The sequence below is a fragment of the Gobio gobio genome (genome assembly GCF_949357685.1).
Source record: "Gobio gobio genome assembly, chromosome: 21".
Lineage (NCBI taxonomy): Eukaryota > Metazoa > Chordata > Actinopteri > Cypriniformes > Gobionidae > Gobio > Gobio gobio.
Genome location: NC_137117.1, coordinates 35,985,230 through 35,991,773, shown reverse-complemented (window position 1 = coordinate 35,991,773; position 6,544 = coordinate 35,985,230).

Here is a 6,544-nt window from a genome sequence, read left to right as displayed (position 1 = left end):
AGTCTGACAAGACAGGCAGGAGCGCGCAGCCAATGCCCGGTAAGGCCCCACCCGTGCGTGGTGGCTACTATACGGAATGCCAGGGCCGATTCTACACGGTGCTTATATGGCTGTAAGTGGCAAGTGTTCGATGAGTGGTGTGATGGGCAGGGTCTCACTTCATATCAGTGCTCAGTTTCTGATATTTTGTGTTTCCTCCAATACCTTATGGATAAGGGCAGGTCCTTTTCCACTATTAAGGTCTATCTGGCAGCTATTTCTGCTTGTCATGTGGACTTTGAGGGCTCGACGGTTGGGCAGCATCCTCTATTCCACTGATAAATGAAGGATGCCCATCACTCGTTGCCAGCCATTAGGAGAACGATCCCAGAATGGGACCTCTCAATGGTGCTGGAAGCTCTGTCTCAATTCCCTTTTGAGCCTCTGGGAAATATTTCCTTAAAGTTGTTGTCCTTTAAAACAGCCTTGCTCTTGGCCTTGGCGTCAGCCAAACGTGTCAGAGAGTTACATGCACTCTCCGTCTACCCCTCGTGCATTATATTCTCTCTGGGTGGAGATACGGTTTTCCTTAAGCCTAATCCAGCCTTCATGCAGAAATGTTTCCCTGCGTTCACATCGGAGTCGCTGGAGCTGTCCACTTTTAACCCTCCGCCCCTTGTCCTCCGCAGAGGATCAAGGGTTAAATGCCCTGTGTCCGGTCCGTGCATTACAGACGTATTTGGCTAGGACCAGTGTGTTCCGGAAGAGTGACCGACTCTTTGTTTCATGGGCTCCTCCCCACAAAGGGGATCCCCTGACTAAGTAATGCCTTTTATATTGGCTTTTGGACGCTATAATTTTTGGCTTACGAACCAAAGGGAGTGCAACTCTCAGGGGATATCAGAGCTCATTCCACGAGGGGCTTGGTCACCTCTTTGGCTCTGTTCAGGGGAGTATCGCTGCAGGCTATCTTGCTCTGCTGCCAGTTGGGCTTCTCCCCATACGTTTGTGCATTACTACAGGTTGGATGTCACTAGAACCTCGGTAGCACATTCGGTTTTGGGGGTGGGGTCTTCCTAACCCTGCCTTTTTTTGAGTGTGCCACACACGTTTCATGTCCTGCTTTCACACCGCAGTTACATGTGTGTGGCGGTGTGGTGGGTTCATGATTATGAGACATGTCAAGCACTGCCCCTTGGGGTGACCGTCTTTTATTGGCTAACAGGACCTCACTGTGAGTGTATTGGGAAATCAGGGAGCTGTCCATGGCCCTGTCCCAAATGGCACCCTAAACCCTCCCGGTCTTCCTCTGAGTCCGCACTTTCACGACGTAATGCTGCTTTGACTGGCGGGAAGAAGTCCGCTGCGTAACCCGCACCAGTGCAGGCTCGGCAGAAGTGTGCATTGAGGGCGAATATCGACCTCAAAGGGGGCGAGTTTCAGTCCACAAGACTGAAAGTGCACATGAAGTGTGCCATTTGGGACAGGGCCCATGTCTCTCCCATAGGTGGATATTGAACACGAGATGATGAAAGCGAACAATAGGTTACTGTCGTAACCCCGTTTCTCTGAAACATCGAGTGGAGAGATCCACCAGCCTTTCCCCGCTTGCCGCACGAGTAACAAATATACAGTACTTACTGATGTACAGTAGCGCATGCAGGCTATATGCCCACAGGTAAGGGGTGGGGCCTTACCGGGCATTGGCTGCGCGCTCCTGCCTGTCTTGTCAGACTTGGTGCAATTGGATGCTTCTGCAGAGGTCAGGTACGGATGCCCTTCCCATAGATTGATCTCTCCACTCAATGTTTCAGAGAACCGGGGTTACGACAGTAACCTATTGTCTTTATAGCATAAAATAACTAACTAAATCCAAACCTATTTAGAGAACAAACACTTGAACTAACATCATAAAAACAGCTAGCGTGATAAAAACAACTTAAAATGACAGAAACCATCTTTGAAAAAAATTTATTTGAAGTGTAATTTAATTGTTTAGTTTGCCTATGTCCCATTGCATTTCATGGTGAATGTGGGGTTTATGACCTATACTGCATCCAGCCACCTGGGGGCAATCAAGACGCTTTGGTTTAAATTTTCAGGACTCGTGTGGCACACTTGGTGCACGCTCCTCAAATCGCAAGTTCGCAACTTGTTTAATTATTTCAAAAAGGTAATGAAGTTTCAATGTTAATCATTACTGCAACAGTTCACATTTTTAAAACAATGCATAGTTTGTGTAGCATGATAAATCTTAGAAGCTGTTTGCCTGATTGATTACAGGCAGATAAATAGGTAAGGACCATAGACTGAAAAAAAATATGGACGTAGTGTCCGTGACGTCACCCATAGGATTCTGATGAGCCGTTCTGAAGCGCAAAGTAGGGACGAGCCATCTTGGCAGCGCGTCATCGCGCGTCACTCCCGGATAACAGAAAATGGGCAAAAAGGCGGGACGTGGGCGGAGCTTAAGTGACGCGATGACTAACAGACAGCAGATAAATGGCTATCCACCTGTCACTCGAAATGGCCACGCCCTTAATTATGCAGAATTGTAAGGCTTTATATAATGTAAACGAATGAGTTATAAAAAAATTCACCCCCCTCACAGTTGGCATGAAGGGCAAAATGAGCCGTATAGACCAAAAGCACAATTTGTACCAGGCTGTAAACATGTTTTATTCTGCTCTAAAGTTGGCCATTTTAACATGGGGCTCAATGAGATTCTGCTCCCTTCTGGATCCTGTCCCTAGCGGCCAGTCGATGAATTGCAGTTTGAGGCACTTCCGTATTGGCTTCAAGAGAAACTGCGGGAGGTTGCCGCTTGGTAAGGACACAGCAGAGCAAACAATGAGCGAATAGCCTATGCTAGCCTTAGCTAATACAATTATTTACTCTTTGATGTCATGTATTTGACTTTTCTATTTCATTTGTGAGGCAATTTATTTGAACAGTTTAATTAGTGCCCTACCTAGTTGTCATTCGGTGAATATACTGCAGTGTGTTGACAACAAGCGTTCCACTGCCACATGAGTCCTGAAAAGTGAAGACAAAGCGTTGATTCCCTGATGAGTAAGGTATTTTATTGAACAGATAAATTGCCATATGTAGCTCTCTAACAGAGTTCATTGTAATGCATTATATATTCTGAAGGGTCATTTCATTATTGTTGTTCTGGAATCTATGTTCAAGGAAGTACCCTGTATATTAATGGGTAAAGCTACAGTAACGTCTTCAGCAACACGATCTCATGACAATGCGTATCAATAGTACGAGTGTGCAATCTCGTGGAATGTATACGCCAAAATGAGTATTGGCGTGCATATGCTATGCCGTTTTTCTCGTGCATATGATACGCACTTTATGACGTGCATATGACACGCTTTTGGGTAGGGTGAGGGTAGGGGGTGGGGGGGTCGTATGTATAATACGCCATAAAGTGCATATCATATGCACGCGAAAAACGGCGTACCATATGCACGCCAAAACTAATTTTGTCGTATACATTCCACGAGATTGCACACTCGTATTATTTATACGCATTTTCGTGAGATCGGGCTCTCTTCAGATAGTCGGCTTGAGATCCTTTCAATCTAAACTGGTTTTATCTCTTACGCCGAGTAGTGAACAGTGTTGCCAACTCTAGCAAGACAAATAATTAAACAGCTTCAAAAATTAGCACAACATTATTATGTTGTTTATTATTGTTATCAATAAATTAGTCTGGAACATATTACTCTGATATTTTACGAAAATCATCAAATTGCAACAAAGCGAGAGGACACTCGTCTTTGATCACCTGTGAGGAGAGTAGGATTGAAGAGATGGTAAAGGAGAAAAAGAAAAGAGAAATAAGGGGGAGCTGTAATTTAGCCACGTATTTATAATAACATCAAATTGAACCATATGTATCAAATGTTAGTATTAGTTTACTGGTTTTTATTATAGCCTGTAATGATGAATACATTACAAAATATAAAAAAATTAAACAAGATTTACCTTATAAAAGAAGGTCATCCATCATCTCCCCTGTCTCCATCTCTGGACATCCCAACATTGAAGCGCTGCAACATCTGACTTGGGACAAAGTCCTTGCAGCAATTCTCCAGTCTTCTTAGGCTATATCGAATGCACAATATGCTGAGAGACTTATGGCCTTTTTTTCTCATTACATTTTCAGCATGGATACTGTGGGTTTGTTCTGTGATAGAATCACTGATGGGCTGAATGATGCCATCAGGATTTCCAAGTATTGATATTTGCTGAAAGCCTATTCTACACCTGCTTTGCTACTTCCAGAAGGAAATCCCGGCATCTGGTCTTCATATTTGTTTCAAAGGTGCTGTCAAGCTTTGCTTCTCCAAGAGCAATAATAAACTGCACACCGATATTAACTGCACACACTGGCAGATGATTGGCTGTGTCATTCAAATTGACATCAATGAGTTTGGATTTAGAAGGAGAAATGGTTCTGGGTGTGATTAGTCTTGAAATAAGTGCACTGGAAATTGACTTGTAGGCAGTCCAGCATTTTGAATGCATTACCATATTTGAGTTGGAACCATTTGTTGACTCTTGAAAACTCATGTAAGATGTGCATGATAAACTCATGGTACAGTTTGTTCAAGGGATCACAGCACGTGGTAGAGTACTTCTGCATTATAACATTGATTTGCATCTTCAGAAATGTAGTGTCAGGGTTTTTACTTCCAACTATGACACTAGCCATCAGTTCTGATGCCTACGCACTTCTTGAAATTAAGGGTATTCAGTTTCAGTACCTATAGAGTAGTATTAAATCCTTCATATCTCTGAAAAGTCTTTAGTTTTATTATATTTATAAAAGAAAGATACACTGTACCGAGTCTTTCCGAAAAAAAAGCGAGCGGCTGGAGGCGTATCGTGTGGGTGGAGCTAAAGAATCACGAGCGCCCGCAGCTATTGCGTTGAGAGCGTCTGAAAGCTCTGACATCCTTAAACGTGGAAAAAACTTTATCCTAAATAAACCATTGAGATCAATCAGATTCAGCCATACATATATGATCCAGAATCTGATCTAGAGGCTGAAATTGAAACTGGAGAAGCAGCAACGACTACAGCAGGATTTCTCAATGGTATGTACTGTAACTTATATAATTGCTTAGCGGCTTGTCATGCGCGAGTTTTACATTTGTGTGTGTTTATTCGTGGTTTATGAGGACATCATTTGGTTTCTGTACTATTGTATGCGATTTAACGTTAGCAGTAGCAAACTGAACGGTTTTGCACGCCAGCCTAATGCGTGTTTACATAGAAAAACAATGGAATAGTAGTGCATTTGAATGAACGAGTCGATAACTATAACGATAACGTATTGGCAACGTTTGCTCTCTCGCTGTAGTCGCAGGCGCCCTTCCGGGAGAAGAGCCCATACGGCAAGTACAAGGACATTCCGCCCTTGCTGAAATCAGATAGACCCATACTCGATGTTGTTCAATGAGATGTGCATTCCTCTTGTGTTTGTCTGTGCTTGCATGTTGTAGGTCTCCATGAGCACGAATCTCTGTTTTACTGTACCTGCACATAGCTTTACTTTAATCGTCGACCACTTGACCTATCTAGTCTTTAAGTTGTGTATCATTTTCCCAGTCTATTTACATCTACTAACTATTATCGTCTGCATGTTGAACATGATTTTTTTTTTCAATGAGGGCGAGAATGGAAAGGAGGGGGTGGGATGTTTGAGGACGAATTACGCTACAGCACTTGTATTATTGCATTGTTGGATCGCTGGAGAGTCAAAAGTTACAGTGTACCTTTAAAGTATGCTTAGCTCAATGTTACAGTTCATAATTGAACCTTGAATTTAATTATTAATGACAGTGTTATTTTTATGAGAACATAACCTCTGCTGATTTATATTTACTTTACATTTTAATAGTCATATAGGTTTAGAAAAAATGTCAAAAAGGAATATTGTTCACATATGCTACATGTATAGCTGTAGATATATTATGCTAGTAACTGCAAGAACTTATACACTAGAAGCTAGTAAGAAAGCTTTGATGTATTGCATACTGTATGTCATATAAAATAGGATAATATATATAATTAAATAAAAAACAGCACTTGGAATCAATATGTACTACAACTACTACTACTAATAATAATAATAACAACAACAATAATAATACAATCTTTTATTTCATGTCTACCACTGCCAGGAATAAACACTAACAGTCCTTTTTCTCATTTAGCAACCTTATTCATTCCCACAACAACAAAATAGTAGATATCGCCATCTAGCGGTGAAATAGAGTTGCTTAGTTTCTGTCCCTTTATGTATTTCAAAATTAACAAATAGTTCTATATGGTAGAAAACATTTGATAGATATTAACTGGTTGTTTTGGTTAATCAGATAATCCCACACAAACACAAACTGATCTCACAAAGATAACAACATGAGAGACCCCTCTGACAAGAAATCAAATAACCCTGAAATAGAAATCATCTTGATGATCAAAAAAAAATAAAAAATAAAAAATAAAATAAAAAATTATAATAATAATGCTGTTCACCTGGTAA